Below are 25,047 nucleotides of genomic sequence, written 5' to 3'. Positions count from 1 at the left end.
CTCCAGATAGTGCATGAAAACGTTGTAGGCTGTAGCTCCAGACAGATTGTCCATGAAACGTTGTCAGCTGTAGCTCCAAATAATAAAACATCATTGAAAGTAAAGTTCCCTTTCAGACCTTGCGATCTAAAGGGCAGATGATGTAAAGAGCAATAGTTTTAATCAAGCCTTAGCAAAAAAAATTCTTCAAAAATGTTCTATTCTGATGTTAAATATTTCTATATGATTCGATCCCACGACTCTTCTATGGACATCATAGTTGTACACCAATGAGCCATCTAATGAGGCATCCACGATATCAGAGAGTCTTTAGATATGCTTCAAAATGCTTGGCTTCTCATTCATTGGCAGACGTAGAGAGCTCTCTTAGGGCTTTGTTTGGTATCTCAAACAAGGGAAATAAATACTACTTAATTGGAAATGTTTTTAAAGCTGAATTAGTCCCTTTATAATGTTTTTTGTTTGGTGTAATGCACAAATTGTAAGACAAATTTCCATATGGACAATAAAGATTATTATTATTATGTTAGAAATGAACGAGTAGTCATTCTCTGGCGCTGCCAGGGTCGAGTTTCGCTAAAGAGAAACAAAATTCATCGTAGTCCCTTTAACAGTTTCCACTGAGGAATTTTCTGGTGATGTGGCAGGTCTGCAGCAGTACCGCCCTCTGACAGGCAACGAAGATGTTCCTAGGAATGTTAAGGGCCTTGAAAGTGTCTGTGAGGTCAGTTGTTATTATCCCCCTCGGTTGATATAACAATGGGGTATATTGTTATTTTGGACAGTTTCCATAGACGCTTAATCTCCAAGCCTAGGTTCCCATATTTTCTTTGTTTTTCTATCTCAGTTTTTCTTAAATTATGAGACAGTGGTACGGCGATATCGATAATGGTAGCGGTTTTTTCTTTTTTATCGATGAACAGCAGATCCGGGCGATTGAAATCTACCGTTTTGTCGGTCAGAATAAGCCTATCCCAGTACAGCAGATGTTCAGTAGACTCGAGAACCTCTTGCGGAGAGTATTTATAATAAGGTGGAGTGTCCTTACCGATCAATTTGTACATCAAAGCCAGGTGTTGGTGTATTAACTTTGCAACTTGGTTATGGCGACCTAGGTAGGCTGATTCTGATAGGGCTGGACATCCTGCCATAATGTGTTCAATCGACTCCCCCACATTTCCACATTTTCGGCATTTGTCGACAACTTTGAGTTTCAGGATATGCTTCTCGTAATTTTTTGTCCTGATTACTCTGTCCTGTATTGCTGTAACAAAGCCTTCTGTTTCAGGGTAGAGATGACCTGCTTTGAGCCATGTTAAGGAAGCAGCCTTGTCGATGTTGTCCCCATGTAATGAAGCCGGAAATTTTCCGAGGATTGTTTTTTCTTCCCATTGGCGTCGTCCAAACCGACATTGACATCAGCATTGTGTAGGTTCAGAGGGGTTGCATCAGAGTCGTATTTCCGTAGGAAGGAAACTAATTTGTTGCTGGAGGCGAGCAGTTTTGATCGTATTTTTAAAACTTGCATCTTACACAATTTGAAGATGTTCTGCAATCCCCGACCCCCATCCTTCCTGGGCAGGTATAACCTTATGGTGGAGGACTTGGGGTGTAGGCATCGAAACTTGGTTAGTAATTTTCTAGTGAGTCTGTCAATGTCATTATTATTATTATTATTATTATTATAGATTGTCGTTTGAGGCTTATTACAAATTCAATTACAAGAGTAATCCAAACTAATTGATACACTTAATATAAGCTTTGTTTTTTGTTTTTTAAGTTGTTGTTTTTTTTGTCTGTTTTAATTGAAAATGAGTTCATGTACTGCATAATGTAATGTCATAACACTTTTCCTATTAGTAAAGTTTAAGATCATTACAGACATTTTTGTCATACTCTTACGTCAGTGAAAGTCCAGCTTTGGTATTGTCATCAAGAGAATCTTGGCAGACATTTTATTATCCTGTTACCCCAGACCAGTGTTGTGAACTTAGTGAGTAGTGAAAGTTTCCAGATTTAGCGCTGTGCCTTGTTTCTCTAAACTAGCAAACAGAACTTGACCCCTGGCATTTCTGTTGTGTCTGAATTTGATTTCATTGTCGTGAAGAGCTTCGCACTTTGAGCGTCTCAAGTGATAACACAAAAACTTTTATGTCGTCTGCTGTTTTAGTTCCGACCAGAAAGGAGGGAAACGATCCAGACAAACATTATATCTATAGATTATGTTGTTGTTAACCTTTGACCCCCTTTTTTTACCATATAATATTAATTGCTTTTACTTGTATTTGGGGTAAAAATGCTGTCAGAAACTGGTGACGATGATTTGTGGACATTTTAAAGGAAAGGATTAGATTCTAGCTCTAGATCTTCATAAGACATGGTCTAGAACTGGCTGTCAGCACAGGAGTATAAAACAAAAAGGTGAGAAGATGAACGAAGACTGTAAAGCATCTATTCTTTCTTTAACACTAAGATATAGGATCAGTTTCAAGTTTATAGGACTACAGCGAGTTGGAAGCTTGAATAAAATATAAGTTACTGGTTTAATTATAAATTGTTGTGTGCATAATGGTCTGTATGTCATTATTACATAAAATATCTTTTTAATCTTTTACCCAATTCATCATCATCCTCCATGCATCCTTTGTGTTCTTCATGGAACATAGGGAATCCCTAAAAACACGGTATCTTGCTAGTCGTTTAATGATTTATCATCGCTTTGATGGAAGAAAGGGCCTCAGTAAAGACATGTCACCCTCCTTGGTCTCTTGCTAGTCTTGTAATGGCTTCTAGGTGCTTTGTTGTACTCTCATGGAACAAAGGGCCTCAGTAAAGACATGTCACTCTCCTTGGTCTCTTAATAATAATAATAATAATAATAATAATAATCTTTATTATCCGTAAGGAAATTTGTCTTACAATTTGTGCATTACACCAAACAAAAAACATTATAACTATAAGAAACCAAAGTGTACATTCACACCAGACTCACTCATAATTTACATGTGACAAAGTTTATACCAGATTGTTCTTATTTAATGATTTGATTGCCAGGGAAACAAAAGAGTGTTTGTGTCTGTTTGTCTTTGCTATCGGTGTCTTGTATCTCTTTTGTGATGGTAAAATCACAAAATCCTGACACAAAGGGTGATTCTTTATTTCGAGGATCTTGTTAGCTTTTTTAGAGATGTTTGTCTCAAACAACTGCCCAAATGGGGTTTGTTTTTTGCCAATGATTTTGCAAGCAGCATTTAGGATTCTATAAAGTTTATTTTTATTTTTAATGTTCAGATTGCCATACCAGGCAGTGATATTGAAACTTAAAATATTGCAGATGTGAGCGTGATAAAACATAGCCAAGGCCTTTTCGCTAACATTAAACGAGGACAGTTTTCTTAGTAATCGTAATCTTTGCTGCCCTTTTTTGCTGATATAATCAGTATTTGCAGTAAAATTTAGTTTATTGTCTAGGATAGTACCCAGGTATTTAGAGGTTTGCACAATTTCAATAGTCTCTCCAGCTACAGAAACAATATCATTTTCCTTTTTGTCCCTACGAAAATCGATTATCATTTCTTTGGGGTTTTTTTTACATTTAATAATAAAAAATTATCTTTACAGTATTTTTCAATGTGCTCTATTTCTTTGAAATACTCTTGCTAGTCTTGTAATGGCTTCTAGGCGCTTTGATGTACTCTCGTGGAACAAAGGGCCTCAGTAAAGACATGTCACTCCTTGGTCTCTTGCTAGTCTTGTAATGGCTTCTAGGCGCTTTGATGTACTCTCGTGGAACAAAGGGCCTCAGTAAAGACATGTCACTCCTTGGTCTCTTGCTAGTCTTGTAATGGCTTCTAGGCGCTTTGATGTACTCTCGTGGAACAAAGGGCCTCAGTAAAGACATGTCACTCTCCTTGGTCTCTTGCTAGTCTTGTAATGGCTTCTCGGCGCTTTGATGTACTCTCATGGAACAAAGGGCCTCAGTAAAGATATGTCACTCTCCTTGGTCTCTTACTAGTCTTGTAATGGCTTCTAGGCGCTTTGATGTACTCTCATGGAACAAAGGGCCTCAGTAAAGATATGTCACTCTCCTTGGTCTCTTACTAGTCTTGTAATGGCTTCTAGGCGCTTTGATGTACTCTCATGGAACAAAGGGCCTCAGTAAAGACATGTCACTCTCCTTGGTCTCTTGCTAGTCTTGTAATGGCTTCTAGGCGCTTTGATGTACTCTCATGGAACAAAGGGCCTCAGTAAAGACATGTCACTCTCCTTGGTCTCTTGCTAGTCTTGTAATAGCTTCTTAACTCTTTTCTGTCATAACAGCTTCTTCTAGTACACTGAGTCTTCATGTCCTTTTTTTTTTTGGTCTTCCTCAGCGACTTGTGCCCTTGAGGATCAAATCAAGGGCGTGTCTAGTTTTGTTGTTGGCATCTTTCTCTCTAAGACCTGCACCTCTATATTTCTTTGTCCGCCCAGACTTTGGTGTTGCACGTCGTCATACCACTCTCTCTCTCTCTCTATTAGGGGCATCAAAACAAGAGTGGAGATATTTCCAAGATCTGTCTGCAAAAATAAAATATAAATTTCTGTATCAGTTTTCGATATTTGAAAAGTAAAATAATAATTATTATATTGTATTTTTCTTTCTTCTGAGAATCGGTAATAGTCCTATTACATATTGCCACCCCCAAGAAAAGTAATAAAAAAATATTTTATTTGTGTTGATTAGAATTGTTATAAAATTAGAAAAATATAATATGAATGTTAAGTGAACTCCATTTTTTTAGTGCTTTTCTAATCATTATATCTTTTAATTTCATTTTCGTACGTGCTCAGAGAGAGAGAGAAAAAAAAAAGAGAGAGAGAGAGTGTGTGTATGATAGAAAGAGCGAGAGAGAGATAGCGAGCGACTTGATCAAGGGAGCTAATTAGGATAAGTTAACTTTATAGCATTGAACTCTGATTTTGTGCCAGACCTTCATATTATTGATATGATCTATCATTGAGACCTAGATGTATTTTTAAAATCAGTATTGTAGAATTAAAAACATTCGAGAGTTTTCAGCAGAACTGAAGTAATGTCGGGCATAACTTCGCATCAGAAGTACATTCAATGACACACATAACTTTCTGTTAGTAGGGACCCAAAACCGAGCAAAAATCGCGCCTTTTTAAAAATGGCGTAACATTTTTTTAAGTTTTAGGCGTTCTTCACCCTACCATATCTTAAAGTATGAATATACGATTACAGTAAAAATGGTACCGTTAGAACAATTATTCTAAGCCCTTTAATAATATATATAACGTTTTTCCTTTAGGTAAAAAAATAAGGGTAATAATACCTTACGCGTAACATCACCGTACCGAACAATCGTGCTAGCGGCTGTGATCGTTTTAGGCCTTGTCTGTTCGTAAAATGTGGCGTAGGCCTAAGTCAACAAATGAATATTTTTTTTAACATATGTATTTTTTAGAAAAATGAACGAGCTTTACAATGGTACTAATAACTAATCGATTAACATTGTTTTTATATACATAAATTTAAAAAATCAAAAATAAAATTAAATTTCTTTACGATAAAGACACGTACTTGTTTAGTTAATTTCACCATTGAAAACCCTATCCATTTTTCTTTAAGAGTGTGTAAATTTAAAAAAAACAAAACAAGCGTAGATATGCTATCAATTTTAAACCGAAGAAGACACGTAAAATAGCGATTTCGCAAAAATGCTTCTTAGCAACACAGGGAGTCGTTATAGAAAAATGATTTGTTAAATCTACATCGTATAATTTGTAAGAAAAATGTCTGTGATGGGTCAATAAAATGTTAACCATTTAGATATTTATTTGTTGTTATTTTTTTAATCTTCTTTTATTCTGAATTTCAAAAAATAATTGATATCCCTACGTAACTACGTTAATGAAATGTTAATGTGTAACAAATCTGTAAGTATTTTTGTTTCTAAGGGGTCATGTCTTCAAAAGTAAACACAATTTGTTTAAAAACGTATTCTGTAAAAGTGATTGGTACAAATTAAAGAGGAGGATTTATAGTTCATAAAAAAGTAACGGTTCAAGATATTTAATTAATAATTATAAGTGTAATAAATGTATAGAAAGTCATCACTTATTGGCTTTATTCGTTGCTAATATCAACAAAATGTGGCATCGATTGGATCTATCGAAATCTATAGTAGATCTGGTCTTTTAACTAGATCTACTTTATATATACAAAATAGGTAAAATATAAGACTAAATAAAATCTATTGACATCATTACGTAAAGATAAAGTCTTACACTAGATTTAAGCCTATATCTCGAGTTCTAGACCTAGGGACATAGATCTAGAGTTTTGATTAATCTATCTTCTCATCTCATCTCATCTCTGCCTGTGGTCCCTTCTGGGGCATAGGCTACCAACCAGCTTCCTCCAGGCATCTCGCTCATCTGCTTGGCATCTCCATCCAAATCACGGCGCCATGTATTCCTGGGCCGTCCCCTCTTCCTCTTTCCTTGGGGGTTCCAGGTTACCTAAAAGGTTGATCATGTTGAAGAAAAGAAGTGACTAAGCTGGATGTTTTGAAAGTTAAAATCAAAATGAAATCTTAAATTGAGAAGAATATATGAAAACTAATGAAAAGTAGCTAACTAAAAATAAATCTTTAAATTTTGATCAACATGTCATTGAGATATTTGCTCTGATGCAAGATTATAAATACTAATGTGTCTCTATATATGTTGAGCAAACTTCTCACAGCTTGATGGCTGACATTGTAAAAACAGCACATTGAAAGAGTTACTTTTGGTTAATAATTTATGAATTTTACAAAAAAAAAGTTCAAACTTCACACTATAGCTGATATAGAGAAACATTAGTATTTATCTAGTTCAAGCAACCACATAAGTGTAAATTTGTTAAATAAAGATTATGAAATTGATGACAAATATATGTGAATAATGTTTCTATGGTACACTTTAGTAGCCTGAGGAATTACAGTTTATATTCCATATGTTTATGCAGACTTCTTTGTTGTATAACTGAATATATATATATATATATATATATATATATATCATGGGCGTAGCCAGGGGGGGAGGTTGGGGGGGATCGGAATCAAGTTACTGATTTTTTCCTTTGATTTTGTTTATTTTAGTTGAGATTTTAATACTAAACCATTTCTTGCCCCAGCACAGTAAGTGGTTTTTTAGTTTAAAACCCCCTACCAGCGGGTTTTGAGTTTAAAACCCCTTACCTGGGGGTTTTGAGTTTAAAACCCCTTCCAGGGGGTTTTGAGTTTAAAACCCCCTACCAGGGGTTTTTGCAGTTAAATCCCCCTCTTCTATAAAACAAAACAAAAAAAAAATGCAAACGACAATCCCCTAATTCCAACAGCACAGTTAAGGAAGATTTTGATTTTAAAACCCCCTCCAAAAATTACGATAAACCTCTCTTCGATATGAAAAAGCAAATTACGCACTCAAAATATTATGAGCGTAGCTAAATGGGTTTCGACTCAGTCCAAACCCTCATTCAGCGGGGTTTGAAGCTAAAAATACCTCTTCAATATGAAAAAGAAAAGCAAATTATGCACTCAAAATGTTATGAGCGTAGCTAAATGGGTTTTGACTTCAAACCCCCTTTCAGCTGGGTTATAGGTAAAAATACCTCTTCAATATTACAAAAAAAAAAAAAAAAAAAATTTATGAGTGTAGTCAAAGGGGTCTTGAGTTTAAACTCCTCTCCAGCGGAGTTTGAAGCTAAAAAATACCTTTTCAATATAAAAAAAAGCCAATTACACACTCTAAAATCTATGAGCTTAGCCAAAGGGGGTTTGAGTTTAAACCCCCCGCCAGCGGGTTTGAAGCTAAAAAAATACACCTTCATTTTTTAAAAACCACAAACTACGCACTCAAAATGCTATGAGCGTTCCCAAAAGGGGTTTTGAGTTTAAACCCCCTTCAGATGGGTTTGGTGCTAAAAAATACCTCTTCAATATAAAAAAAAAGCAAATTACACAATAAAATTATTTGAGCGGAGCCAAGCCAATTGGGGGTTTTGAGTTTAAACCCCTCTCCAATAGATGACTTTTTTTTTAAATTTTAAAACCCCTCCAGATGGTTTTGAGTTTAAAATCCCGTTACAGAACGTTTTGAGGTGGAAAACCTCTATCTTCAATATTATTCTAAAGCAAACTACAGTTACCAAATTCTATGACCATAGCTAAATGGGATTTTTTAAAAATACAATAACTCCATAGATTTTTTAGTTTAAAACCCCCAGCAGATGATTTTGACGATAAAACATCTCTTTTCGATATAAAATCTAAAACAAACTACAGTCACCTAATTCCAAGAGCGTATTCAAGAGAGGCTACACATTTCTACCAGTGGCGGGGCTCCATTAATAAACTGCAGTGAATAGTCATCTGTCGAAATTGAAAAACACTAAATGTGGCTCAACAAAGATGGCTAAGACAGATTTTAGGAGTCAGTTATAGAGATCGGGTCTAAATCAAGGGCATCCTATGACGAACTGGGAGTCGACCCCTTGATAATTGTGACAGAGCGTCGCATGAGGTTTGAGGGACATGTTCTCTGACAAAATGAATTATGCATAAGAAGAGTTGCGAAGACATCCTAGTACAACTTAACTTCACACATTCATGGAGGTCCTCAGAGCAGGTCGGAAGAGGCTTCAGACATTACCTGTGACAGATTTTTGTGGAGAAAGCATGACGGCAAATGCGCCGAACGGCGCGGGAGGGTCTAAGCCAGTAAGAATAGCACATTAAGTTTTTGCAATAAAACTTTCTTATAGAAGGAAAATGCACTATAGATACCTCAGAATATGCATTTTGTTGGCTTTTAATACCAGAAATAGTGTTTGGCGGCGGGGCTTCGCCCCGCGCTAGGAGAGCTCCTAACGCTCCCCCAGACCCCCTTGCTAGCAATGGCGGAGAGTCCAAAATTTTTCCACTAACTACAGGAAGAACCTATTCTAGGGCACAATAAACGTACGTCTTACAAAAGAATGAAAGGTCAGAATGTAATAACGTTTATGTACACACACACATACATACATACATATAAATTTTTTTTTTCGCCGGGGGGGGGAGGGGGGGAGAAAAAAAAACCCCTCCTAACCCCCCCCCCCCGAAAAAATATCCTGGCTACGCCCATGATATGTATATATATATATATATATATATTTCTATAGTGTTTTTCATAATAGTCCATTCAAGGATTCATGTAAAACGAAAAAAACTTAAAAATGTGATTTAAATCACTCAGATTTCAGACTTAATGCAATCGTGCAAACAGCAAACTGGTTCATTAGTGAAGTAAAAGTGTAAACTTGGATAAATGATTCCTCTCTGCATCACAACTCGCATCTAGTAACTGAGACTCAACTCTATATCACCGCGGCACCGCCACTCAAACAAAATGAAAGGATAAATTAGCTTTAGTAGGTATTAAAAGTGCTAAAATAGGGTGCTATTGATACTAGTAATAAAATGTATTTTTTTTTTAATTAGAAAGTGTTTTTTTATCTTGAGTTCTAATCACGAAGTCTGCCACTAGTCTGCTTTTAAGCCCTCGATACGTTTTCAATCACTGAAGCCTGATTGGATAATTTGTTGCGTTCTTATGGTGATGAATGAAAAAAAAATCTGGTGAAATATGAAATACAGGATAAATCGAAAGGAGATTGTGAAATTAAATAGGCTTACTAACCGGAAGTTGTCCAGTCAAGCTGAGGCAGGCAGCTATATCAAAGTGATATTGACTTTTGTATTCAGTTTTAGCATTCATCCCATGAATTTCAGTTTCGAAATGGTCTACTGTCTGTCTTTATATAATCACTGAAATGTGTAAATCGAATGGGGGCTTGTCAGAGACAGTTTGGATTCTCTCATGTTGTCACTTTACAGGTAGAAGTTTATTTTGAGATCCTAAAGGGAGAAAATGCTGGGTTTAATTGAGGACATAGGGTTGACTACCAAAATCTATGTTAAATAGTTCAGGGAAATATATATATATATACCAGGGGCCGCATAAGACTATCGAAACTATACATTTGTGTTTGTCTATTCTAACGTGGTAAATTTGACTTTGTACAAAATTTAAAATTGAGGATTGATGTTGTAGACAAGAGAAATAAGAATGATTTGAAACATTTTAATACAGAAATAGACTTGATGCAAAGATGACATTCATTGTAATCTTGCACTGACTTTCTCTTGATATTCTGCTAAGAACAGCTACCGACCTGAAAAAAGTGAAGGAATTCGGTTACGTGAACTGTCACAGCACCCCTTAACATCAAGGGACAGATGAGATGAGATTGTTTATTCACCATAATCATGCTGTCAATTTGATAGAATATTGGAGCATGGATAACAATGTGAACAAGAGGAAACTACTATTTCACTCCATTGTTGCAATAAAAGTCAGTGTTATGGCTGAGAGTGTTTCTGTTTCACTAATCTATTCATAAAGTTATTTAGACACTGCAAACACGTATTATTGTAGAAACTTAAGTTGTGGAGAAGAAACACAAAATTACTGTTTATTAATCTGTTGTTTATTAAGCTGTTGTTTATTAAGCTGTTGTTTATTAAGCTGTTGGTGTTTATTAATCTGTTGTTTATTAAGCTGTTGTTTATTACTCTGTTTTATTTTTTTGTTCTTGAAGATTTTATTTGTTTGTATGTTTTACATGTTTCGAATGTTCTTCCAGAATTGAAGATAGCGGCAGGCTAGGTTCGAGCCTCGGACTATCGAAACAATTGTGTACAGCCTATATCATACGACAAGGCAGCAATAGTTTGTAACTTTTAGTGTTACAATTGAGTTGCATGAATGTGAGTATGAATAACAAAATGAAATTTTGAAGAACTTCTATAACATGAAAATGGGTCTATTCTGGAGGACGATGATTTAAGACACTTCTGTGAAGTGTTGTCAACTTTGTTGCCAAAAATAGCGTATTAACTAAGTGATTTGAGACCGTCACCTTGGAAACCAAGCAGGAGACAGCATGTTAATTCTTTTATTGGGTGTTAGGTTGGGGCTGTACCCCTTGTTTCCATTATTCAAGCTTTCAGCTCCGTTGAGAATTTCGTCCCCTTGATTTGGCGGTATCAATTCTCTTGCAAGTATTGTAGACTCTTTAATTCAAGCTAAAATTCTACGTTCTTTTTTTTTCTCCTTTTTTGGTCCTAAACGCCCCCGCAACTTATCCTTGGACGTGGTCAATAATATTAAATACGTTTAGAATTGTTTAATTTCAAATGAGAATATAGAGATAATTGCAATGTCTTCTATTCCGAAGATTAAGGATGAGTGCAAGTTTTTACATGACTACCCAAACCCAGTTGCGACTAGAATATTTTTTCGCACCTCCTGTAGACAAAGCCGATGTCCGCCGGCGATCTTAAGTTTTCTTTTCGTCTTCTGTTATAGTCTTCAACAAGGAACTTTCTTTGGGTCTCAAATGTGACCATTCTGAAAGCTTTCCAACTATCTCTTTCAGAGGCCACCCGCATTCAGCTGCTTTTCTCTGTGCCAGTGAGGGCAAAATGGCGCCGGAGCTGATCTTTATAGCACTTTTGGAGAGCACTTCTGTTACGCCATCCTTCTTCAAACTCGCCAAAGACGATGCTTGACATGCTGTCGACTCCCATGCGAGATTTGTGTCCGACCCAGCGCAGCTGTTGAATGGTAATTAGTACTCTTATACAGTCCACACCGGCCTCCAGCAGGACATTGTTGTTTGCAATGTAGTCTTGCCAGCGTATGCCCGCTATGGAGCGAAGTCCCCCCACCTTTGATGGAAGCGTTCGATGAACCTTAAATGCCTTCAGATAAAGCACCCAGATTTAGAGGTATACAAACATGTGATGAGAACCACTGCTTTACAAACATTGATTTTTTCTCTAGATGAAAATACCTATTCCGCTATTCTCTCAGATTGAGACGATCAAAAGGTATATCTTTAAAGTAATAAAGAAACATGTTCGTATCTAGCGCTATTCGACATTAACGGGTTATAGCCACCAGTGTTCTGAATCCTAAGGCAAAGACTTAAAATTTCTCAGAGCCAGATAAACTAAAATGGCCAAAGAAGACAGCAGTAACCCGATAAGCAACTGGAACAATATTTGAAAGACTGACTTGCAAACGTATCCTTCACATGAGCTTTACTTGTTGCAGAATAAACTCGCAGACTTTGACTTGGACGATACTGAGGTGGTTACATCAGACAGACAACTTTGGAAAATGATGAATGCCCATTGCAAAATACGACTTCATAACGAACTAACTACTAGCAACATATCTTAGAAGTACATGAGGAACTCAATACATAAACACAACATAAAATAGTCTCAAACTAGACGGTATCTGGAAGTAGTTGAAGAGAATCTAGAGTAGTTCACGGGAGAGAATCTAGCAGTAGTTCACGGGAGAGAATCTAAAGTAGTTCACGGGAGAGAATCTAGAGTAGTTCACGGGAGAGAATCTAAAGTAGTTCACGGGAGAGAATCTAGAGTAGTTCACGGGAGAGAATCTAGAGTAGTTCACGGGAGAGAATCTAGAGTAGTTCACGGGAGAAAATCTAAAGTAGTTCACGGGAGAGAATCTAGAGTAGTTCACGGGAGAGAATCTAGAGTAGTTCACGGGAGAGAATCTAGAGTAGTTCACGGGAGAGAATCTAGAGTAGTTCACGGGAGAGAATCTAAAGTAGTTCACGGGAGAGAATCTAGAGTAGTTCACGGGAGAGAATCTAGAGTAGTTCACGGGAGAGAATCTAGAGTAGTTCACGGGAGAGAATCTAAAGTAGTTCACGGGAGAGAATCTAGAGTAGTTCACGGGAGAGAATCTAAAGTAGTTCACGGGAGAGAATCTAAAGTAGTTCACGGGAGAGAATCTAAAGTAGTTCACGGGAGAGAATCTAGAGTAGTTCACGGGAGAGAATCTAGAGTAGTTCACGGGAGAGAATCTAGAGTAGTTCACGGGAGAGAATCTAGAGTAGTTCACGGGAGAGAATCTAAAGTAGTTCACGGGAGAGAATCTAGAGTAGTTCACGAGAGAGAATCTAGAGTAGTTCACGGGAGAGAATCTAAAGTAGTTCACGGGAGAGAATCTAGAGTAGTTCACGGGAGAGAATCTAGAGTAGTTCACGGGAGAGAATCTAGCAGTAGTTCACGGGAGAGAATCTAGAGTAGTTCACGAGAGAGAATCTAGCGGTAGTTCACGTGAGAGAATGTAGAGTAGTTCACGGGAGAGAATCTAGCAGTTTTTCACGGGAGAGAATCTAGCAGTTTTTCACGGGAGAGAATCTAGAGTAGTTCACGGGAGAGAATCTAGCAGTAGTTCACGGGAGAGAATCTAGAGTAGTTCACGGGAGAGAATCTAGAGTAGTTCACGGGAGAGAATCTAGAGTAGTTCACGGGAGAGAATCTAGAGTAGTTCACGGGAGAGAATCTAGAGTAGTTCACGGGAGAGAATCTAGAGTAGTTCACGGGAGAGAATCTAGAGTAGTTCACGGGAGAGAATCTAGCAGTAGTTCACGAGAGAGAATCTAGAGTAGTTCACGGGAGAGAATCTAAAGTAGTTCACGGGAGAGAATCTAGAGTAGTTCACGGGAGAGAATCTAAAGTAGTTCACGGGAGAGAATCTAGAGTAGTTCACGGGAGAGAATCTAGAGTAGTTCACGGGAGAGAATCTAGAGTAGTTCACGGGAGAGAATCTAGAGTAGTTCACGGGAGAGAATCTAGAGTAGTTCACGGGGGAGAATCTAAAGTAGTTCACGGGAGAGAATCTAGAGTAGTTCACGGGAGAGAATCTAAAGTAGTTCACTGGAGAGAATCTAAAGTAGTTCACGGGAGAGAATCTAGAGTAGTTCACGGGAGAGAATCTAGAGTAGTTCACGGGAGAGAATCTAGAGTAGTTCACGGGAGAGAATCTAGAGTAGTTCACGGGAGAGAATCTATAGTAGTTCACGGGAGAGACTCTAGCAGTAGTTCACGGGAGAGAATCTAGAGTAGTTCACGGGAGAGAATCTAGAGTAGTTCACGGGAGAGAATCTAGAGTATTTCACGGGAGAGAATCTAGCAGTAGTTCACGGGAGAGAATCTAGGTATTTCACGGGAGAGAATCTAGCAGTAGTTCACGGGAGAGAATCTAGCAGTAGTTCACGGGAGAGAATCTAGGTATTTCACGGGAGAGAATCTAGGTATTTCACGGGAGAGAATCTAGCAGTAGTTCACGGGAGAGAATCTAGGTATTTCACGGGAGAGAATCTAGCAGTAGTTCACGGGAGAGAATCTAGGTATTTCACGGGAGATAATCTAGCAGTAGTTCACGGGAGAGAATCTAGCAGTAGTTCACGGGAGAGAATCTAGCAGTAGTTCACGGCAGAGAATCTAGAGTAGTTCACGGGAGAGAATCTAGAGTAGTTCACGGGAGAGAATCTAGCAGTAGTTCACGGGAGAGAATCTAGAGTAGTTCACGAGAGAGAATCTAGCGGTAGTTCACGTGAGAGAATGTAGAGTAGTTCACGGGAGAGAATCTAGCAGTTTTTCACGGGAGAGAATCTAGCAGTAGTTCACGGGAGAGAATCTAGCAGTAGTTCACGGGAGAGAATCTAGCAGTAGTTCACGGGAGAGAATCTAGAGTAGTTCACGGGAGAGAATCTAGAGTAGTTCACGGGAGAGAATCTAGAGTAGTTCACGGGAGAGAATCTAGCAGTAGTTCACGGGAGAGAATCTAGAGTAGTTCACGGGAGAGAATCTAGCAGTAGTTCACGGGAGAGAATCTAGCAGTAGTTCACGGGAGAGAATCTAGAGTAGTTCACGGGAGAGAATCTAGCAGTAGTTCACGGGAGAGAATCTAGAGTAGTTCAAAAGAGAGAGAGAGAGAATCTAGAGTAGTTCACGGGAGAGAATCTAGCAGTAGTTCACGGGAGAGAATCTAGAGTAGTTCAAAAGAGAGAGAGAGATAATCTAGTAATAGCTCACAGGAAAGAATATAGAAAGTTCAAGAGTGAGAATCTAATGTTGTTAAGAGAGAGAATACTGTAATAGTTTAAGGGAGAGAATCTACAAGGTTCGAGGGAGAGAATCCAAAAGTAGTCCAAGAGAAAACATCTAGAAGTAGTGTAAATAAGAGAAGGTAGCAGTAGTTTTAAGATTTAAACAACTCAGTAGCTTTAGTATTTAACTTAAATTTCAACACTAACACACACCCACACACACTATCTAGTTAGTGTATAAAATTCTCTCTCATGGGCTGAGATTATAATGTATTTAGTTTGACAAGTCAGAACTTCATGGAACTTAGAATCAGAAACCTGAAACGCTGATCTCAAAAACAACATGTAACATCTTGGTATAATATGTACTATTGCAAACTAGCGCGTCAGTGCAACACCGCTATTATTTTCGTAATAATTTGGCTTGAGAACTTGACTTAGATCTAGAGCCAACATCGGTTTTGAAAGGACTATTGCATTTGGGAATTTTCGAATGTAAGGCATTATTGATTCAAGAGTTGAATCAATTAAAAATGTTCCATTGTTTTTAATCTAGCATTTATTATTTATGACAAAAACAAACAAAAAAAAACATGGCGTAGTGGAATCAGTCGTAGTGTACCGATAATTGAGTTGTTGTTTTTTTAACTAAATTTAGAGTTACTTAAAGTTTAATGAATATTATGTAAGCTTTGCTTATGTTTTTACTTAAATCTGATATAGATTAGATCTAGAGAGTTCTAAGTCTACCTATAGATCTCTAGATCCCAGGGTTCTGCTCAAACTACTCCTATTTTAAACAAATTTTCCTTGATTGTTCATGCCATTTCCTGTTCCATTAAAATTGAATTAGAAAAAGGGACGCGAGCTGCCATGGGACTGTTGAACAGACTACAGAGAGAATTATAAGTGTGAGAAAATGAGAACTTGCTATTTTGGGCTGATTTTTTCCTTTCACAGCACTCAGGCAGACGTCTCACAATCTGGTGGGATGAATCTATTTTTTTTTTTACATATTTTGATGGTGTCAGTAGCACTTTGTAAAGTTCTGATACTGAGTTATATACAAGTACATTTTTAGTATTTATAGACTGAAAAAAGGTTATAAAATCGAAACACCAATAGAATGCTAAAATCAAGAATGAAAATATAACCCTTGTGGTTATACATTGTTAAAATATTATAATATATTGGCATATACATTTATTGCAAGAAAGGGGGAAAACGCCATTATTATTATGTGGTTTGTCCGTCCGTCAATTTAGATCTAAAAAAAAAAAACAGAAAAAAGATACTGAAAATCCGTATACCTGATATCTTAGAACTTACAATGTTTAGTGCAGTACCCTTTTTTATCTTCTGAATTCAAACAGTTTTTTTGTTTTAAAATTAAATGAATAATCCGTTTGTAAGTAAAAATACACCTTTTTTTTTTAAATATATGGGCCTACTATTAATTGTAAAATAAAAGGTAATCCATATGAAGTAGGGGAAATACTTCCCTTTACAAAAGTTATATAAACACTCTCTCTGTCTGCCTGTCTGTTTCCCTAGTGCTAATCTTGTACGTTATTAGTGTTAATTTTTTTAATTTTAATTATATAAAAAATATAGATAAATCGTGCAGTATTGAGATTTGTCAGTATTTGTGCTTTTCTTTCGCTAAAATAAGCTTTTTTAAAAGTATTTTTTTTTATATTTTGATTGTTCACATTTTTTAACAATAATGCAAGTTAAGATAGGGACATCCTAGATATCATGAAATTCATAATTTTGATTTTAGAACCTTTTCAATATCGTAAAATTAATTTTGGCTAAAACTTTTTTCCGAATGACGTCAAAGGGAAAAAATACTCAGCACCGTGGTCTTTCCGCTTACGTCACACGGCTTACAGCACTACACTAAACCATTTCTTGGCAAACATGAACAAATATTTATGAATCTATTGGCTTCATTAAGCCTACTCTAATTCAGGGAAAGGAATTCAATGGACTCTCACACAAAAGCTGGAAGATCTGGAATTCTCTGATGACATAGCCTTATTATAACATGGACTACAAGATATGCAAGAAAATGTCAGAGCTTTAAGCGAAGTAAGAAAAAGAGTAGGCCTCAAAATAAACCACCAAAAAACAAAAGTACTTAAAGTAAACAACAAACAAATTGGAGACATACAACTGGATTCTCAGGCCATAGACCAAGTAGAAAATTTTATATACCTTGGTAGTGTAGTCAGTGTATCAGGTGGAACAGATGAAGATATTAGACACCGTATAAATCTAGCACGTCAGACATTTACACAGCTAAGACCACATCTCAAACAAGACTAAACTAAGAAACTTTAACTCTAATGTCAAGGATGTCCTACTGTATGGTTCTGAAACATGGATAACAACTGAAGCGACAACAAAAAAAGTACAGACCTTCATCAACAGATGCCTGAGAAATATCCGTTAGATCGTCTAAGAGCTGAGCCGAAGGCTCTTCGAGCTCTAAGTTTGAAAAAAAAAACTATTTGAACGTCAAACAGTAAAAAACGCCACCGTTCTGTCTGGAAGAGACCCAAATCAATGGCTATGTAAAATATTGCTATTTCCGATGTTTCTGGCCCCCAACGCATGGGCTATACACGGCCGAAGGCCGAGTGCACCGGGAACCTCCTCTATTTTCCTATGTTGTACCAAGCTAACCGTGGAGGACTCGCCATTAGTGTAGACGGTTCCTTGAGGAACGGCGCATGGATTATCGACAGGGTCGTGAGGGCTCTCTTTCAACTCCGCTCCGTGCATTGCACGGGTAAGCTCTCGTCTACCCGAGGACACCCCCACGGGAGTTTTGTTTCGCCATTCATTTAGCCTACTAACCACTTTCTCTAATGGTCGTTTCCACCCGGGTGCCACTATGAGGCAGAACAGCGTACCCGGGTGAGAAATATCCTAAAAATACACTGGTACAACAAAGTAGAAAACACCAAACTGTGGGAGATGAGTGGGCAGAAAAATATAGAAGTGCAGATCCTAGGAAGTGGAGATGGATTGGTCACACCCTTAGAAAAGATAACAACAACAGAGCTAGACAGGCCTTAGAGTGGAACCCCCAGGGACCAAAAACCAAAGAAGACCAAAAAGAACATGGCAACGCAGTATACTAGAGGAACCGGAAAGAGCTCGGAAGCCATCAAAAAACTAGCAAGAGACCGTGGAGAGTGGCGTGTTTTTTGTCGAGGCCCTATGTTTCATGAGGAACTAGCAAGAGACCGTGGAGAGTGGCGTGTTTTTGTCGAGGCCCTATGTTTCATGAGGAACTAGCAAGAGACCGTGGAGAGTGGCGTGTTTTTGTCGAGGCCCTATGTTCCATGAGGAACCCAAAGGAATGATGATGATGATGATGACTTCATTAAACATTTGCGCACTATCTTAGTGTAGGCTGTAAAAACTTTTTCACCAAAGTCATTCAAATCTTCTTTTTTTTTAACATTTTAAGTACAAATTAAAAGCAACGAATATTTGTTAATTGAATTGTAATATTGAAATCGTGAAGACACTTTTTATATTGCAACTTTCATCCTAGTTCTAGCAGAGCGTTACGGTCCAATCTCCTCTACAGCACAATAGTAGAAGGGGATATCTGGGAGCAGGTCGCCGTGCTTATAATTCTTTGACGTCCAGATGGAAGATGTTTTAGTGATGTAACTTCCAGTAAATAAAGAACTCACACATCAAAGTAACTGTAGCCTTTTTTATTATTTCAAAGCTTATATCAACTTACTCTGTATGTCTGTCTTTCTGTTTGTCTGTCTTGTAAAAAGTTTCGGATCAAGCTGAAATTTGCACAATTATTTCTTTTACCTGACAACACAAGAATAAAAAAAAAAAACAATTTATTTAATTAGTTTGTTTCTAGAACATCGGAAAGACATTGTACTTGACTGAAGTGGTGTTATAAGCTGAAATAGTCCCCTTTTATAAGTGGCCGCTTTAAATTGAAATAAACTATATATACAATCTTCAATAGCTAGCACGTCGGCCCTAGGTGGTGTAAGCCACGTCTTTGAATTCAGGTCGTTCTTTTTTTTTGTTGGTAAATGCTTTTAAAAACCAAATACGGTAAAATCCACCCAGATATCCCCTTCTTTCTCTCCCCCCCCCCCCCCAAATGGTCTAGATAAGTGATAGGATTATAGCGTATTGAGAAAGTGATAGGATTATAGCGTATTGAGAAAGTGATAGGATCATAGCGTATTGAGAAAGTGATAGGATTTTAGCGTATTGAGAAAGTGATAGGATCATAGCGCATTGAGACAAGTGATAGGATCATAGCGTATTGAGACAAGTGATAGGATCATAGCGTATTGAGAAAGTGATAGGATTATAGCGTATTGAGAAAGTGATAGGATCATAGCGTATTGAGAAAGTGATAGGATTATAGCGCATTGAGAAAGTGATAGAATCATAGCGTATTGAGAAAGTGATAGGATTATAGCGTATTGAGAAAGTGATAGGATTATAGCGTATTGAGAAAGTGATAGGATCATAGCGTATTGAGAAAGTGATAGGATTTTATCGTATTGAGAAAGTGATAGGATCATAGCGCATTGAGACAAGTGATAGGATCATAGCGTATTGAGACAAGTGATAGGATCATATCGTATTGAGAAAGTGATAAGATCATAGCGTATTGAGAAAGTGATAGGATTATAGCGTATTGAGAAAGTGATAGGATCATAGCGTATTGAGAAAGTGATAGGATTTTAGCGTATTGAGAAAGTGATAGGATCATAGCGCATTGAGACAAGTGATAGGATCATAGCGTATTGAGACAAGTGATAGGATCATAGCGTATTGAGAAAGTGATAGGATTATAGCGTATTGAGAAAGTGATAGGATCATAGCGTATTGAGAAAGTGATAGGATTATAGCGCATTGAGAAAGTGATAGAATCATAGCGTATTGAGAAAGTGATAGGATTATAGCGTATTGAGAAAGTGATAGGATTATAGCGTATTGAGAAAGTGATAGGATCATAGCGTATTGAGAAAGTGATAGGATTTTATCGTATTGAGAAAGTGATAGGATCATAGCGCATTGAGACAAGTGATAGGATCATAGCGTATTGAGACAAGTGATAGGATCATATCGTATTGAGAAAGTGATAAGATCATAGCGCATTGAGAAAGTGATAGGATTATAGCGTATTGAGAAAGTGATAGGATCATAGCGTATTGAGAAAGTGATAGGATCATAGCGTATCGAGAAAGTGATAGGATTATAGCGTACTGAGAAAGTGATAGGATCATAGCGTATTGAGAAAGTGATAGGATTATAGCGTATTGAGAAAGTGATAGGATTTCCCTCTTTCTCTATCTTCCTTTCCCTCTCTTTTTCTCTCTATGTCTTTCCTTTCTTCATCTGTCTCTTTCCCTCTCTCTCTCCCTCTTTCTATATCTTGCCTTCTTTTCTCACTCTCTCTCTTTACCTCACTTTCGCTCTATCTCATCGTGTTTCTTTTGTTTCCTCGACCAAAGTCAACTCTTATCCAAATGTGAAGCTCATTTCTTCTGACACTTTCCAACTGCTCTGACCTGGCAGTTCTTAATCTGACATTGTCAAAGCTTTCTCTTTCTCACCATGCTGTCTTCAGGGTACATGCAAACATTTAGCCAGGTGTAGTGTGTGTGTGTGTGAATGTTCAACAGTTTGAAGAGTAACATGTCTTACCCCATTAGTTCTTTCATTGTTATTTGTTGAGGTGATAATGTGAAGCTATATAGGTCTCCTGAAGGTACATTCTCTTAGTGCAGGTGTCTTTTTTTTTATTCTGTCTCACTCTCTCTCTCTTTCTCTTTCTATCAATTCGTCTTTTTAACTGTAAAGACTCAATTTCATCTCTATTCTTTTTTGTTGGTTTTTTCATTTGTTATGTCTCTCTTTCTCTCACTCTCTCTATCTCTATGTTATAATCGTGTTTTTCCTTTTTTTTCTCTTTCTGTCTATCTTTCTTTCTTTCTGTCTTTCTTTCTTTCTGTCTTTCTTTCTGTCTTTCTTTCTTTCTTTCTGTCTTTCTTTCTTTCTTTCTTTCTGTCTTTCTTTCTATCTTTCTTTCTTTCTTTCTGTCTTTCTTTCTTTCTTTCTGTCTTTCTTTCTGTCTTTCTTTCTTTCTGTTTTTCTTTCTATCTTTCTTTCTGTCTGTCGTTCTTTCTTTCTATCTTTATTTCTGTCTTTCTATCTTTCTTTCTGTCTTTCTTTCTATCTTTCTTTCTGTCTTTCTTTCTATCTTTCTTTCTGTCTTTCTTTCTTTCTTTCTGTCTTTCTTTCTTTCTGTCTTTCTTTCTTTCTTTCTGTCTGTCGTTCTTTCTTTCTATCTTTCTTTCTGTCTTTCTTTCTGTCTTTCTTTCTATCTTTCTTTCTGTCTTTCTTTCTTTCTTTCTTTCTATCTTTCTTTCTGTCTTTCTTTCTGTCTTTCTTTCTATCTTTCTTTCTATCTTTCTTTCTGTCTTTCTTTCTGTCTTTCTTTCTATCTTTCTTTCTGTCTTTCTTTCTGTCTGTCTTTCTTTCTTTCTTTCTGTCTTTCTTTCTATCTTTCTTTCTATCTTTCTTTCTGTCTTTCTTTCTATCTTTCTTTCTGTCTTTCTTTCTGTCGTTCTTTCTTTCTATCTTTCTTATTACCGTTCTGTCTTTTTTCTGTCTGTTGTTCTTTCTGTCGTTCTTTCTGGCTTTCTTTCTATCTATCTTTCTTGTAAAGGGCTGAAGTTATTTTTGAGCATTAAGAATTTACCGCTAGGGTCTCAATGGAGGCGCTATGATGTCCTCTAATTTTGTTGGTAAATGATGGTGGTCTTTCGTTTTGTTGGCCACACCGATTCCTTGTTAGCTGACGGCTTGAGAAGCAAGTGAATGTCACTCTTCTCTCTCGTGAATCTCTATAAATCCTTTTTGTATATTAAAAAAAATATAATGAGTATTCCCCTAACTGACATAATAACCCATCGGGTAAATCTAATATTCTCTTCCAGGAAATGAATTGTAAATAGAAAAATGCACTTTTTTTTCCACACTTCTTGCACATAGCCAAAAAGTTTGTATTTTTTATGAAAACTTTAATTGATCTCCGTTCCTATGCCAGGATGTTAACCCTAAAATTTGTATGAAGTGTTGAAGTATTCCCACACTCCTTTGTGTGTGTGTGTGTGTGAGAGAGAGAGAGAAAGAAGGCATCTGACAGTGTATGAAAAAGGAGTACTCTCAACAGTTGAGCGTGAGGTCAGAGAGAGAGAGAAAAAAGAGGGGGGGGGGTAGGTGCCTGACAGTAATGGATCCCTAACTAGCGTTAGTTTCAAAAGACGACTGTCCAATTAAATGTTACAGTTTTATGTTCTCTGGGGAAGTTTAATTATCAAATCTAAATGTGGTTGAGAAAAAACAGAACTTTTCGTTTTGAATAAAAAAATTGTTTACTAGTAGATCTGTTTGCTATCTGTACATTTGGAATAATAATAAAAAATATTTTAAATTGTTAATTCTTTGAACTAGGTAATTTACTGTGGTATATGTGGAAATCTTTCCATGATAAGCAAAGTGTCTAAAACATGCATCTCAAAATTGTATCTTATTTTTGGTTAGAGAAAAAAAAAAAGAGAGATAACTCTCTGTGACAGTAATCTTAACCTGTCTATGTTAGCAGTCTACTTCCCCTCACACGCCCACCTGTTATTGTGTATGGCTCAAATATTCCTTGAACCAATAAGATTGCAAGAACCAAAGAATGAACCTCAATTTGTCTCATTAATGTCTCCTATAACCATGAGACTGCACGCGCTTCTATTGCATCCTTAACTAGTACTATAATATAACCATATCTTTTATCATTATTATCTTACGATTGATGGTTCTCTACAAACAAAATGCCCAACAACGCCTTCGTCTGTGTGAAACGTAACAAAATATATAGGTCTCAGCATGGCCGGCGTCGCCCCTTGAAATAGTGCACTCTTCGGACACACAAACAATGCCTTAGTATTAGTATGACAGACAAAAAAAAAGTTTTCCGTTCAATACAGGGCTGAATACAGGACTTAACTTAATGTATTTGTTTTTAAACATTGAATCGTTGACCTTAATATTATAATGTCCTAATATTTGAGTATAGGCTCTCAAATTAGAGTCACCGTTAGACAAGTCAGAGGGAGCATCAAGGTCTATTTTATAGTCGTAAGGAGGGGAGCATCAAGGTCTACTTTATAGTCGTAAGGAGGGGAGCATCAAGGTCTATTTTATAGTTGTAAGGAGGGGAGCATCAAGGTCTATTTTATAGTCGTAAGGAGGGGAGCATCAAGGTCTATTTTATAGTCGTAAGGAGGGGAGCATCAAGGTCTATTTTATAGTCGTAAGGAGGGAGCATCAAGGTCTATTTTATAGTCGTAAGGAGGGAGCATCAAGGTCTATTTTATAGTCGTAAGGAGGGGAGCATCAAGGTCTATTTTATAGTCGTAAGGAGGGGAGCATCAAGGTCTATTTTATAGTCGTAAGGAGGGGAGCATCAAGGTCTATTTTATAGTCGTAAGGAGGGGAGCATCAAGGTCTATTTTATAGTCGTAAGGAGGGGAGCATCAAGGTCTATTTTATAGTCGTAAGGAGGGGAGCATCAAGGTCTATTTTATAGTCGTAAGGAGGGGAGCATCAAGGTCTATTTTATAGTCGTAAGGAGGGGAGCATCAAGGTCTATTTTATATTTGTAAGGAGGGGAGCATCAAGGTCTATTTTATATTTGTAAGGAGGGGAGCATCAAGGTCTATTTTATAGTCGTAAGGAGGGGAGCATCAAGGTCTATTTTATATTTGTAAGGAGGGGAGCATCAAGGTCTATTTTATATTTGTAAGGAGGGGAGCATCAAGGTCTATTTTATATTTGTAAGGAGGGGAGCATCAAGGTCTATTTTATATTTGTAAGGAGGGGAGCATCAAGGTCTATTTTATAGTCGTAAGGAGGGGAGCATCAAGGTCTATTTTATATTTGTAAGGAGGGGAGCATCAAGGTCTATTTTATATTTGTAAGGAGGGGAGCATCAAGGTCTATTTTATAGTCGTAAGGAGGGGAGCATCAAGGTCTATTTTATATTTGTAAGGAGGGGAGCATCAAGGTCTATTTTATATTTGTAAGGAGGGGAGCATCAAGGTCTATTTTATAGTCGTAAGGAGGGGAGCATCAAGGTCTATTTTATATTTGTAAGGAGGGGAGCATCAAGGTCTATTTTATAGTCGTAAGGAGGGGAGCATCAAGGTCTATTTTATAGTCGTAAGGAGGGGAGCATCAAGGTCTATTTTATAGTCGTAAGGAGGGGAGCATCAAGGTCTATTTTATATTTGTAAGGAGGGGAGCATCAAGGTCTATTTTATATTTGTAAGGAGGGGAGCATCAAGGTCTATTTTATATTTGTAAGGAGGGGAGCATCAAGGTCTATTTTATATTTGTAAGGAGGGGAGCATCAAGGTCTATTTTATAGTCGTAAGGAGGGGAGCATCAAGGTCTATTTTATAGTCGTAAGGAGGGGAGCATCAAGGTCTATTTTATAGTCGTAAGGAGGGGAGCATCAAGGTCTATTTTATAGTCGTAAGGAGGGGAGCATCAAGGTCTATTTTATAGTCGTAAGGAGGGGAGCATCAAGGTCTATTTTATAGTCGTAAGGAGGGGAGCATCAAGGTCTATTTTATAGTCGTAAGGAGGGAGCATCAAGGTCTATTTTATAGTCGTAAGGAGGGGAGCATCAAGGTCTATTTTATAGTCGTAAGGAGGGGAGCATCAAGGTCTATTTTATAGTCGTAAGGAGGGGAGCATCAAGGTCTATTTTATAGTCGTAAGGAGGGGAGCATCAAGGTCTATTTTATAGTCGTAAGGAGGGGAGCATCAAGGTCTATTTTATATTTGTAAGGAGGGGAGCATCAAGGTCTATTTTATAGTCGTAAGGAGGGGAGCATCAAGGTCTATTTTATATTTGTAAGGAGGGGAGCATCAAGGTC

At 37.3% G+C, this 25,047-nt stretch overlaps 1 protein-coding gene across 9 annotated transcripts in view; it reads left to right on the top strand.

Annotated features, from left to right (window-relative positions):
- LOC106057104 (cysteinyl leukotriene receptor 1-like) overlaps positions 1 to 25,047 on the top strand; it is a 133,252-nt gene that overhangs the window by 99,604 nt on the left and 8,601 nt on the right. Inside the window, exon 1 of one of the 9 annotated variants that reach the window (XM_056024173.1) lies at positions 10,737 to 10,862. The exons of the other annotated variants lie outside the window; for them this stretch is intronic. The gene's annotated coding sequence lies outside the window, so the exon portion shown is untranslated. Of the gene's footprint in view, positions 1 to 10,736; positions 10,863 to 25,047 lie in introns of those variants that run through there. 9 annotated transcript variants of the gene reach the window in all.

Source organism: Biomphalaria glabrata, chromosome 3 (assembly GCF_947242115.1).
Source record: "Biomphalaria glabrata chromosome 3, xgBioGlab47.1, whole genome shotgun sequence".
Taxonomy (NCBI): domain Eukaryota; kingdom Metazoa; phylum Mollusca; class Gastropoda; family Planorbidae; genus Biomphalaria; species Biomphalaria glabrata.
The sequence above is the reverse complement of the archived record's forward strand: the minus strand, read 5'-3'. Positions and strand labels throughout refer to the sequence as shown.